The sequence below is a fragment of the Harpegnathos saltator genome, unplaced genomic scaffold (genome assembly GCF_003227715.2).
Source record: "Harpegnathos saltator strain DR-91 unplaced genomic scaffold, Hsal_v8.6 scaffold343, whole genome shotgun sequence".
Lineage (NCBI taxonomy): Eukaryota > Metazoa > Arthropoda > Insecta > Hymenoptera > Formicidae > Harpegnathos > Harpegnathos saltator.
In genome coordinates, this window is record NW_020230143.1 from 306,168 (window position 1) to 318,847 (window position 12,680).

Sequence of the window (12,680 nt, forward strand, 5' to 3'; positions counted from 1 at the left end):
CTCCCTCTTTGCCGCACTCGCTTTCTTCGTCCGTCCGTCGCGTTTTCATTCGACGTATTCCTCTTTACGAAGTGGATTAAAAACGTCGGCGGTGCGGCTCTGTCTGGGAAAGCCGGCGCGCGAACAAGGGAGGCGAGCTTCCCGCGTGCCATTTTATTAAAATCCCGGTGCGCCAGTCGAGTAAATCATCTCCTCGAAGTCGAAACAGTCGTAAAACAAGCCGAAGACAAACGAGTCGCGTCGCGCGCCGCGTTTAATCAACGAACGTGGAAAATTAAAAAAAAAAAAGGAGAGAGAAAAGGGGAAGGCATGTCCCTGGACCGGTGTCTTCCAACGATAGTGGACAAAGAATGATTTTCCGACGCGGGGAACACCTGTAGCAGTAATTTTCGTGAGAAGCTGTCGTTCGCGGAGAAAAATCCGTAACGCGTAGCGTGCGAAACTCTCGAGAAAGCGCGTGTTATTGTACTCTGAGAAACTCGCGTGTGACGCGAGAAACTCGTGTGTGACGCGAGAATTTTACTCCGGAAATATTATAATTTTGATGCAGCTTTTTTTCTCTCCCTCTCTCTCTCTCTCTCTCTCTCTCTCGCGCGCGCTTTGTCGCAAGCTTTTAATTTTCGATATGGAACGTCTCGAATATTTCTCAGGCTTACGTTGAGAAGATGTTTAGTCCTTTAATTAACTTTCTTCTATGAGATATTAATCTTCCCATTAAGTTTCTCGCGAACGAGACAAAGTCCACTGGAAATCAAGCGAATAGGATTCTCTTGTGAGGGTCCGGGTTGTTTGCGCTCTTGAATACTTTTGACTTGAATACTTTTGCCTCGCGAGGACTGTTCAATTATTGATGCGTTCACGCTCCCGTGATTACGGAACGACATTTTTATCGCGAGCGCGTAATTTCTTCTTCGCGTCTTCCGCGAGACTCCGATTTCGGAGCTCGGCTTTTAAAGCGCGCATATGGGGTGCGGCGTATTCGTCTTTCACCGGTCCATAGTCTATTTATGGATCCACCTCTCTGCTGCGGTCACGAAGGGGTTGAGCCTGGCAGGCACGGTTATCCATATTTAAATACCTTTCGCCCCTCGCTCGTATCACTTCGCTGAGCTTTTCCAGCGAAAGGTAATCGCGGTTCTCCGGGATTTTATAGGATTTCTGTCGCGGCTACGTCCGTATTTTTGTCTCCGCTTCATACCACGGTTATTGTACTCTGGATACGACGTTATCGACTTGAAATTTTGCGCAGGCATAAACGTGAGGATATCGACCGCGAAGAATAATATTAACTCGCGAGAATCGCGTAAATGGACGCGTTATTCTTCATCACGGCTCTCGAAATCTGTAAAAAGAGGTCCAAAAGGAAAGAACGCGAGTAACATAAAAGTTTCGTACTATTGTTGGTCGTTTCATGAGTAATCGCGCGTAATTTTTCACTCCAAATCCGAATGGAAACGAGATGAAAGTATTTCGCTTGAAATATGTTCACCGTTTGAATTTGCAACGTTTTATCGAGCAGCTTTTCTATTCTGTTTCTATTTCTGTTCTTGTAAAGTTTGGAATATTTCGGAATTCTGCCAATCAACCTGTGTGCAATTACTTATCGGATAATCGATAATTGATATTAGATACGTTCGCTTTTAGTAATATGAATACCTCGATATGCGCGAGTCTTTTTTTGACCACTGTTTTTGTGTGTTTTTCGTCCCCCCCCCTCCCCCCATTTTCTATTTTCACTTTATCCGTTCGATACGTAACACAGACATGAATCCATCGCGAAGCTTGTCCGAAAAATATCGAGAGGGATCGGCTTTCCGTATCTTTTCGTATTTACTATGGCATCCAATCGAAAAAAGGCCACTACTCCATCATGTCATCCCGTCAACTCTCGCGTGTAATCACTTCGAATATTTCCAACTGCGGGCGTCGTTTCGCGATTTCCTTTCCATCCACATGGTCGTCTTGTTAAAGTCGCGTCGCATTGTCCCGCTACCCTGTGCGCATTCAGCGCGCATATTATTATTCCCCGAGTAACATCCCTCTCGCGATCGTCGCGCCGGAGGATACGAGAGAGCACTCGTGGCGTACGCCAATCCAAATAATTGCTGCGATGTGGGTAGCTTACTCTTCCCCGCCGAAACAGGGTAGACTTGCTTGACTCTCCGCGCCGCGCAACCCTTCCGTACTTGCTCCACCCGGTTAAATTGGACAATGGGTTTCGCATTGGTGTTTTGTCGCGGCGACAGATTGCGCCGATCCGTTGACGCGCCTCGCTGACGCGATCGTCGACGGAAATATATACGTGCGCGCGTAATTGCAAGTTTTCGGGATTACGACCATCGAAAGGAAAGTTAAATCCGGATAACGCCGTGTGTATACGTGATACCAACGTTAATTTGTTACGCGTCTCCCTGGCTAGCGATACCCGCGACAGTAAACAGAGCGCTAGAGTAAACAAAAGAGAAGAATTAAATGCGGATCTCGCGATCGCACTTTGGATTGTTCAATCATTGAGACAGTGCAAACGATCGAACAAGAAAAAAGAAGAGCAATCGGCTATCTGCGGCGTTTGTGCTCTTATTTGCGTACTTATACATTAAATCGCGAAAAATCCGACGTGTTGGTCGCACTCGGTAGGCTCACGTGTTCGCGCGAAGATTGGAATTCGAGAAACTATCGATCGGCGGCCGTTATCTCTATCACTCGTAAGATCCTAATGGCAATTAGGGAGCGTGCGAATCACGCCTTCGCCGCAGCTTGCAGTTAATTACTAACGTGCCATCTTATCGGAACGTCACCATCGTCTGCGCGGTTAATTTACGCGTATCTGCTAGCAGCTTCGCGGCTGATAACCGAATTCACGGAAGAATTCGCCGCGCAGTAATAATTTAATAAAGTGTCCTCTCGAGGCAACGGGCTGCGAGTTTCTCTTATTTCGTTAGCGAGGCGTGCGGAAGCAACTTCCGCCAGAGAGATTTCTGGAAAGGTAGAAAAGAACGGAAACCGGATACCGGGTGCGTACGTTCAATTTTCATAAATGTGTCGATTAAGGGAGACACACAGGAGCGGCATGAGGAAAAATGAGTAGCACGGAACTCAATTTGCTCGATACGCCGTTCCACCCAGAGAGACTGGGGTGCGCGAGAGAGAGAGAGAGAGAGAGAGAGAGAGGGAGAGGTGCGTCCTTTTTATTCGAAACCCCTCGCTTTCAGTAGGACCTCGGCATTCCTCGCGCGTCCGCTTCCACCCTCGCACTTCTGCCACCCCGGGACGTCGCTTTCAATTAGACGATGCATCGCGACGGCGTCGGTCGAGGGCCACGAAGGACGAGGGCGAAGGGCTCTTCGGGGCCACTCCGCTCCTCCCGATGGAGTCGTTCGTTCATGCGTTTGTTCGTTTATTCGTTCGTTCGTTCGTTCGTTCGTTCGTTCGTTCGTTCGAACCAAACGCGGGAGAAAACCGCGCGCTTGCGGAAACAACCGCACCCTGCGGATTTGCAGAAATCGTGACCGAAAATACCGAAAACAGGATCGGATCCGATACAGTGGGAACTGTGGCTCGCCGTAAAATTCCAATATCTAATTTCAGCCGTAGATCGGGTCGCCGTACATGCGATCTTTTAATCGAGCGAGAAAAATTGAATTCCGTCATCATCACAGTCGCGTTTACTTTGAAGTGTGAGTTTTAATCACGCACTCGGATATTTATTTGCTGTCGCTTTTAAGGAAATTTTATTCTCCTTTTCGACAACAATGAAAAATTGGAAATTTTACAAACTTTTTGCTTCAAGCCTCAGAGACATGTAGACGCGGCCCTGTGTAACAGAGAGAAAGAGAGAGAGAGGGAGAGAGAGAGAGGGAGAGAGAGAGAGAGAGAGAGAGAGAGAGAGAGAGAGAGAGAGAGGGAGAGAGGATCCAGTCGTCCTCAAACTAGGCGTTCTCGTTGAATCCGCGAATGATCCTCGTTAGAGCTCTTCCTCTTTCGTACTCGTTTGATCGCGATCCTCGCACCGGAGAACAAAGGAGTGAGCCCTCGTATTTTCCTCCCTCGGGCTCGTTGTAATTATTCGATTTCGGCGTTTGTTCGTTTCGAGTGTCTCGTTAATTCCTACCACTGATGTTTGAATCACTCTGTGTTGCAGGGATCAACGGCGAGGAACATGGGATCCTTCCGGGCGTCGTGAATCGGTGAGTCCTCTTTTTATTCTTGACAGAGTCGAGTCGCGCTCTCGGGAATCCGTCGTTAACTAGCAGTTACATCGAGGCAATCGTACCGATTATGTCGTAAGATTGTCTTAGGAGAGCGGTCGATGACGCTCAAGAGTTTGATTAATACTTGCGGATAACGATAATAAGATAATACGATTAATGTGGAGCTTTCAATTTAGACTCTAGTCTTGAGTTTCCCGTGTGTGCGAATCCATTCAGCGCGATAAAGGAAAATGAGAAAGACACACACACACACACACTCTCCTACCTCTACCTCTGATGAATAAATAAAAAATTAATTGGAACTTGTCGGAAAGCTCGCGACGTTAAGGATTGATCGATCGACAGCGCAAAAGCCGATCTCGGGGGCGGGAGAATTGTTATTGAAGCTACGACCGTTGCTCCGCGATGCAAGATAATGTTATCATTTTGCGAATAATTAATTGCCGGCTGACGAGGATTATTAGAGATGGCGTACGAAAGATCCCGCGGTGACACTTTGGACATGCTTATAAAGCTTATAATTAAAGGCCGTGCTGCATCGTCGTAATGAACAACCGTGACATCCCCATCATTATCGTGAAGGGAGAGGGAGAGAGAGAGAGACAGAGAGAGAGAGAGAGAGAGAGAGAGAGAGAGAGAGAGAGCTTTGGAGAATACAAAATCGATGGTTCGATCTTGAGTTTGCGAGCTCTCGTCGTACCTTGCTAAAATTACATAGTATATCAGGTGATGTATTAATATTTCGCTCACGTACACACACTAAATGGAGAATCGATGAAACTCAGCTCGGACTCCGTTGTCTCATAAAGTGATTTCACGTTATTCATCACGAGTAATCTCTCGTTTTACGGCGTTCGATAGCCGCGCGTTTGCGCGACGCGATCGCGAAATTTCGTCGTAACGGATTACTCTCGCGTCTCTGTCGGATTAATTAATTAACGAAACCGTCCCGCGAGATCGAACCGTACCGCGGTCCGTTCCTTAATTAATAGAACTAATCAAGCGCTCAGATAAAAAGCGAAAGCCGACCCGCCGTTCCGCAGGACAACGTGTCCGTCTGCCTTTTAATTGGATTATTCCTCTGTTATATCCCGCTTTTCGCTTTTTCAAGTTACACCGAGTCCGCAGCCCGGTCTTTGTCATACGTTGGGCCGTTCTTTATTAGCTAACACAATCACGACGACGACGACGACGACGACGACGACGACGACGATTATACCGAAGACGGAAACGTTCGTTTCTCCATATTGCGATATCCCGTTCCTGCTGAGAAGATCCATCGTTAGCTTCCCGAATATTTTTACCGAGTCAATTCGGAAGCTCATAGATGATATCCAATTGGGATGATTATAACGCCGTAGGATTCTCCGCTGATAAAATAACGTCACTAGCAATGGTTACTCATTATTAATTTAGTTGTTCGATAACAATCGCGAGATCGTACACGATGCGATCGATCCTATATCGCGCGTCGAACATGCAATTCCACCTGAAATTCGCGAGTTGAGCTTGACGTTCGCTGTTTTTAATTGTTCGAAAACGCGCGACACGGACGGGCCATTAGCCTGACTTTCTTCTTCACCGCCGAGAGCAGGTTCTCGCGCAAGCGCAATCCCGCATACCGTAATGGGAATGGTTATGGATTTTCGGGCTCCGTGCGACCTTCGCGTGTCGACCCACGCTTCTCGCACTCTGCATATTGTCACCGGCGTTGCTCGAATCGCCGGGGCACCACGTCGCGAAAAATCCCAACGTTTCCGCTCGGATAAGCGGGCTATATTCTTTTCTCTCGCTATTTCTCTCTCTCTCTCTCTCTCTCTCTCTCTCTCTCTCTCTCGCGCTCTCGCTCTCTCTCGCTCTCGCTCTCTATCGTAGGTTCTGCCAATCGCACAGGCTATTCCCAAACGTTTCACCGGACATTCATCGGACATACCAATTTTATCCGCGGAAACGATAACTGTTTTCGTAGTAGTGTTCCTACTCGTGTACGAAACGGTGGGCATAACTTTAATAACAGACTCTCCGCACTCGAGGCGGGGACGATTTTCGAGTTAACGATTCGTCGGAAAGTAGCAAACTCTTTCCGAGAGAGAATGCGCTAAGAAGATATTAATAATAGACTTGGAAGGTATTAAAAAGTAGCGCCTTTAGACGAGTGACAATCTCTTTTGCTCTCCCTCTCTCTCCCTCTCTCTCTCTCTCTCTCTCTCTCTTTCTCTTTCTCGACTCAAATAAGTTTCCGTCGACCTATTCTAATCTTACTCTCCTCAACCCCGTTCTAACCCTTTTCCAGATAAATAAAACCGTAGCTAACACCTTGATTCTAAATAAAAAGCAGGTCCAGGCTGGTTCCACTAATCTCGGGGCCGCGCGTCGAGCGCGTCGAGCGTGTCGAGCTGCGCTCGCGCGAGCCGAGAGCGCGTGGATGAATGGGGTCGGGCGAGAGTAAAGGCGGAAAAACGCGAAATGTGAAAGGGGGCATTCATACGGGTCGGCTGGCTGTGTTTTACAGAAACGACCCTACTTGCTCACGAGGTCTATTGAAAACCGAGTCTCCTCTCGGCGCGTTTCGCGTTTGCGCGTTTGCGCGCGCGCGCGCGCGCGCGTGCGCTCCACTTACTTGATGTATTCACGTCGAAGACCTCGAACCTCGGGGCCTAGCGATGTCAGGAAACGTGTTTGCTTGCGGTTTACGTCACCCCCGCGCGTCTCGCTCGCTCGCCCTTTGCCCTCCTTTGCTGAATGTTTGATCTGCTTTCATCAACATGTTATTCCCCTTTATGCCGAACGTTTGGCCTGTCTCTCGGCGTCGTGTTATTGATGTCTCGTAGCCACGGAAGACGGAGCTCCGTCTAGCACGATAACGCAGACAAATGGCGGAATTGTAGCCGGGGGAACAAGTTGGGCGGTATAAAGCGTCGGCCACCAGGATACGAGACAATCTGACCCCGACGTGGTTATCTCGGAAAACTTCAGGGGAGGCTTGCGAGAGGAAGGGGGGAGAGGTCGCGAAGGGGACTTGTTTTTAGCTTATTATTCTTTTAGCGGCTTCATAACTTGGCCGGCCGGCTGTTCTCTTTATTTGTCGCGAGGACAAGCGAAGGGAAATTGAGTTCTCGTCCGAGGTAACTTTTTAACATTTTTATTAGAGGAGAGGAATTTTTATGACGTAACGTCACGCGTCGCTCGCGGGCAGGGGTGTAGAGTAGCCGTGCATTAATATTCAAAGCTCCACCTTTGAGCGAATATACTACAAGTTGTATCGGGAGGATAGGCGCGAGGAAAGACTTCGCACTTTATGTTCCGGAACTTTGCATTCGCGGCCGCCGCTGCTCGACGGGAGAGTCACAGGTCCACGTGCCGCGTGCTCGATTCTTTTTTCTTTCACGAGTGAAGTCAAAGCTCGACGAGAGTCGACAGATTCCCTCGGCAAACAACCGCAGCATCGCGTGTACAGTTAGTCACGCGACGGAAAGTGGGCGTTAAAGCGGAGCGTTCTTTCTTGCTTAGGACGATGCAGCCCTTCTCCCCTCGTAGAACCGTGGAAACAATCGAAACGTATGAAACGGCGGTCTGCCGGAACACACGTCCCACCTGCGGAAGTTGAAAGGCGAAATGCAATTTAATCGATTTCAGATTTAATTTGTGACCTAATTGCCCCCTAACAAATGTAATTATCGGGACGTCCCGCGCGGAAATTTGAAATATCGCGGGAGGATCGGCGAAGTATCGCCGGAAAGAAGAATCGACTCGGAATTCTCCGAGGAATTTCGAGAGAGAGAGAGAGAGAGAGAGAGAGAGGGAGAGAGAGAGAGAGAGAGTGAGAAAAAGGCGAGGAGGAAAGAAAAATGAATAGAGGAGGAGGAGGAGAGAGTGTGTTTGTATCTCACGGTTGCAACGCCTCGTATAACAGCACTATCTCGTCGGGAAAGTTGCACGAACACGTGCCGAGCGTACGTTCTTTCGTTCTTACAACTCTCCGAGTATGATTGACATCGCGGTTTTCTCGCGGGCGGCGGGTTTGATGGGACTTTGTAAACGCCTGGGGTACTTGCGAGGAACAGCTATCGCTCGTAAATACCCTCTGGGGTCGCATCTCTCGCACACCGAGTCACCGAGACTCCGTAATGACTCCACTCGCGCGACGACGAATCGCATGGCTCTCTCGCCAACCCTCGGCATGACCGGGCAGGGAGAAGGGCTTCTCGGGAGAGTCTCGCGAGTCTCTCTTTCTTTCTCCCTCTCTCCTGCGAAATCGAAGGTGATGCGAATCGATAGTGCGCGGCGGTCGTCGTCGTCGTCGTCGTCGTCGTCGTCGTCGTCTCTGCCGCTTCCGAGGTTGAACGGGACCACGACTCGCGGGAGCTCGTTGAAAGTGCAGCGGCGGCGGAGGGTGAATATGGATGAACGAAGATGGTAGTAGCCAAGAAGTACCAAGCGGGTGGGGAAGGAAGCTAGCTGGAGAACGAGGCGAGGCCGGGCGAGAGGGTGGAGAGAAAAATACCTGCCGGATGATGTTCGCTCATTGAGGATCGCATTCGCTTCCATCGACGCGATATGTGGTTACTTTAAACGGCTTTGTTGTGCGATTTGTAAATCGGATAGGGCACTCGCGAGCGTCCATATTCTCGACTGGCATCGTCATTGTGCGTTCCGCGTGGATGAAATCCTGCCTGAAATAACGCTCGCAATTCTATACGTCGCTCTTTTGCCTCCGTTTTCCATGATGAAATTAAACGCTTTGAAACAACGAGCTTTCACGATTGTAGGCTTGTTTTCCCCCGCCGAACTGGCTGCGCTCTCTACCTTACGCTAGTCACGTCTTTTCTTCTCTTCTTTCAACAAGTCGCTAGGTTGCATACCTGTTTCTTCTCAAGTTCCAAAAGTGTGGGCTAGTCAACGACAAAAGGAAAAAAAAAAACAAGGAAACTAGCCTTTACAACAGGCAATGCGCTCACGTGATCACCGTCGATCGATGACCGCTCGCGATTCTCCGGCCGACCGATCCGATGTCAGCGCGTAACAATACGTGTATTCTTTCCGCAACGCCAGAGTGCATAACCGCGGGAGGGTTAAGTGTCCGACAACCCTCGGGTTTATCCCGCTATCTATCACCCTTGTAATCTCTCTCTTCGTGGAACGGCTGGTGGCGGCGAGAGTGGTGGAGGGGGGGGGGGGCAGCAGGGGCGAGCGCGAAGTCGCGTCTGGTGAGAGACGAGCATGGCGGGCTATCTCGTCGGGAATTCTTCTCACGGAGTGGTAAGCCCAGTCGAGCGTGTGCGTATCGAAGGTGTCTGCAGGTACTCGCCAAGTGCTTTCACAGGAGGATGAGGCAACAACGGATGCAACGCTTTGTACCGTGGCAAGCGGGCTGGAGGAGTGAGGAGGGAGGTGAGGAGTGGTCGGAAGCGCGGCGTAAGCGACGCGCGGAATTATCTCTGCGAAATTCTCCTCGCGACGCATATCGGCCTCTCAATTTTCCGCGAGTGCAATGTACATCCGGCGTGCGCGCGGCTCTCTTATCCTGCACTTCGCCCCCGGCGAGCTTGCTCAAGTCTCGATCGTGCAATCGTGCGATTCATCGGGCTCGGTTTGCGGTGGCTGCGTCGCGACGCGGAGTCACATCCCGAAGCTCGTTGTAATCATCGTACACCTGAACTCTCAGACGAGCACAACTCTCGAGCCTCAACCCGCCTTGGGGAAAACCGTTGGCGCGTGAGACCGATGAGAAGTACAAATAGCGATTAACGTTGTAACTTGTGCGCAGATTCTCTGACGAGTTTTCGCGAGACTCACGTGGCGATTATTTTTCATTGCCATTTATTTTGCACTTTCTCCTTCCTTGTCGGAAGACGCCAGGTAATAATCACGATTCGCAAGCGTAACAAAGCGCGTCTACGGGAGCGTTACTTGATCTTTAGCGAAAGATCAAGTAAAAACAGACGGCGCGGCGGACGGACGGAGACGAGCGGTTTCTCGCGTCTGAGCGGCCGGAATCACCGACACGCTTAGTCGCCTTTTACTGTCGAGCTCGTTCAATACGACGTTGGTGACGTTGGATCGACAGTGTGAAGACACGTTGAAGAGCCCGTGAGACACTCGATTACACGGGGGCTCCCTTCGTTCTTCCCAACGCTTCCAAATCGAGCGATTGAACCGCGCGCTGTTAACCGTGTAAGCGAGAAGACACGCTTCTTAGATGTCAGAGAGAAATTTGACCGCGCCGCGGGGGAGCGTAAATCCGCTCGCCCGCGCACGCGCCCGGCAGCCCCGCTTAATACACCCCCGTGTGTCCACACGGACATCCGCCGATGACGTAAGTCGCAATGATCGAAGCTCGGCTGTTCCGCTCGAGTACTCGAGTACGTTCACGCGATGTTGCATCACGTGAGCGTGCGCGTGCGCGCGCGCGCGCGCGCGCTCAGTGAAGCGGCTACAGCAGCCGGAGGAAGAAGTTTCGGCGCCTTGCGATTACGATGTACGATGCCGCACGCTACCAAGACGTGTCCGTTAACGTACTTGTGTGTAGGTGGAAGACCGAGGCCGAGGATGATCCGGTGGTAGAGCCGGGCTGCGGTACTCTGCGGCATTGCGCGTCGCCATCTTGGTTTATCGATCTTGTTGCCTACCCTTCGCCCTCGTCCTCTTCAGCCGCTCGTTCACCCACTCCCTCGTTGTTCGTTCACCCTCTCTCCCTCTCACCCACCTATCTCTCTTTCTTTCCCTCTCTCTCTCTCTCTCTCTCTGTCTCTCTGCCGCCATCCTGCCCTCGCTTCTTCCTTCCTTCCTTCCCTCCGTGAGCGCAATCCTCTTTCTTTTCTGCTGCTCTTCCTTCTCTATGCCAGTGCGATCGCACGCGTGCGCACGTTCTTCTCTCTCTCTCTCTCTCTCTCTCTCTCTCTCTCTCTCTCTCTCTCTCTCTCTCTCTCTCTCTCTCTGTCTCCCCCTCCCTGCTTCTCTCTCTCTCTCTCTCTCTCTCTCTCTCTGTCTCTTCCGCTTTTGTTCCGCTCGGATTTTTGTGCTCGAGCAGCGAGCATCGTTAACATTTTCAGCCCCCGCCATATTTGTCAAATTCTAGCCGTGAATTAAAAACACCCGCACGTTTGCCTCGTGCATTCAACGGCGCGAATATCTTCCGGGAAGAAATGACCGTTATTTCTCACATAGAAGGTGCGTTTTTGGCTTGCTCCTCGGACGAAGCGAGATCGCTCGATCTCGCTGGACCTCGTAATCTTGCAGGGAATTATGCAACTCTGAAATGCCGAAAGGGACAGACCGGTGTGATAAAGTCATCGATACGTCCAAGTCGTGGAAGCGAGCGTAGGAGGCAGGTAGGTTTTATCACCGACGTCCTCAAGAGTCAATTCACTAAAAGCCTTTATTTTACAATCGCTCGCGACTAAAAACTATCGGTGTCTCGAGTTCGAAACAATGACCATTCTTCTTAGTTTGTATCGGCAGTTCAGTAAAAGCGAGAGATAGTCTCGCAACATGCTGTATATAGAAGCCGAGCTAAGAATACCGTTTGTCTCAATGTATCGACAGTTTGCTCTGCGAGTATCGGTAGCGCGATTAAAGGCCTTTTGCAAACTAAACTTCTGGATTGCAAATGATAATGTGACGAGACCTGATTTCTCGCTGTAATTTCCATCCGCTGAATCCCATCGCGGCAATTTAAACAGTGAAGTTATAACGATAGTTAATATTTATATCACACACAAGTTATTCAATATTTATATTACGTAAGACGATATTTTTCCGAGATTTTTCTATTTTCTACGCTTGCAGTATTATTCTTGAATCCCAACGCTCTCACGTTCTTCCGTTTCGATAGTCGAACGTACTCGACATGCTACCAATGGATTGCTATTTTACTTATTTTTCTTCCTTTATCGGAATTTCATATATCGAGGTCTTTATAAAGGCGGAGACGATATTCGGGTCCCTTCGCGCGCAGGCGTGTCTTTCCAGCGGAAGGGCCGCCGCTGACGTCGCTCGCGATTCAAGTCATGCACATCGCGCGCTTCATTAATTAATAAACACCCCTTCGGCGTAGTTCACCCCACCGGAAGAGAGCCGGTCGACCGACACCCTTTCGTCGCGGCGACGGCGACGGCGGCGACAGCGCGCGCGCACTCGTTCGCAGTTAATTGTCACCGCGACGGTACACCGCAAGACGAGCAAGACTCAATAAACTTCATCGCGGTGAGTCTCTTTGTACGCTCGTTGGGAAAATACAGCGAGGACAAACGCGACCAATTAATCTGGAATCTCGCGCGAAAATCGGTCGCGGTGGTTTTCGGGATTCCCGCGGGCCATGTTGCAACATTCAATTGCCGATTCTGTAAACGCGAGAAAGAGGAAGTTGAAAAAGGGAGGCTCACGTCGTTGTGATTTCATGATTTCATGTATTTCTTCGATCTAACTTTTGCCCGGGAGATGGAACGTTTCTCTCAACGAGAAGGATTC

General features: G+C 50.0%; 1 protein-coding gene across 2 annotated transcripts in view; it reads left to right on the plus strand.

Moving 5' to 3' along the window:
* Positions 1-12,680, plus strand: part of bsk (mitogen-activated protein kinase dJNK) — a 136,957-nt gene that overhangs the window by 11,574 nt on the left and 112,703 nt on the right. For both annotated transcript variants that reach the window (XM_011155886.3, XM_025300249.1), the window contains exon 2: positions 4,142-4,187. The gene's annotated coding sequence lies outside the window, so the exon portion shown is untranslated. The remainder of the gene's footprint in view (positions 1-4,141; positions 4,188-12,680) is intronic.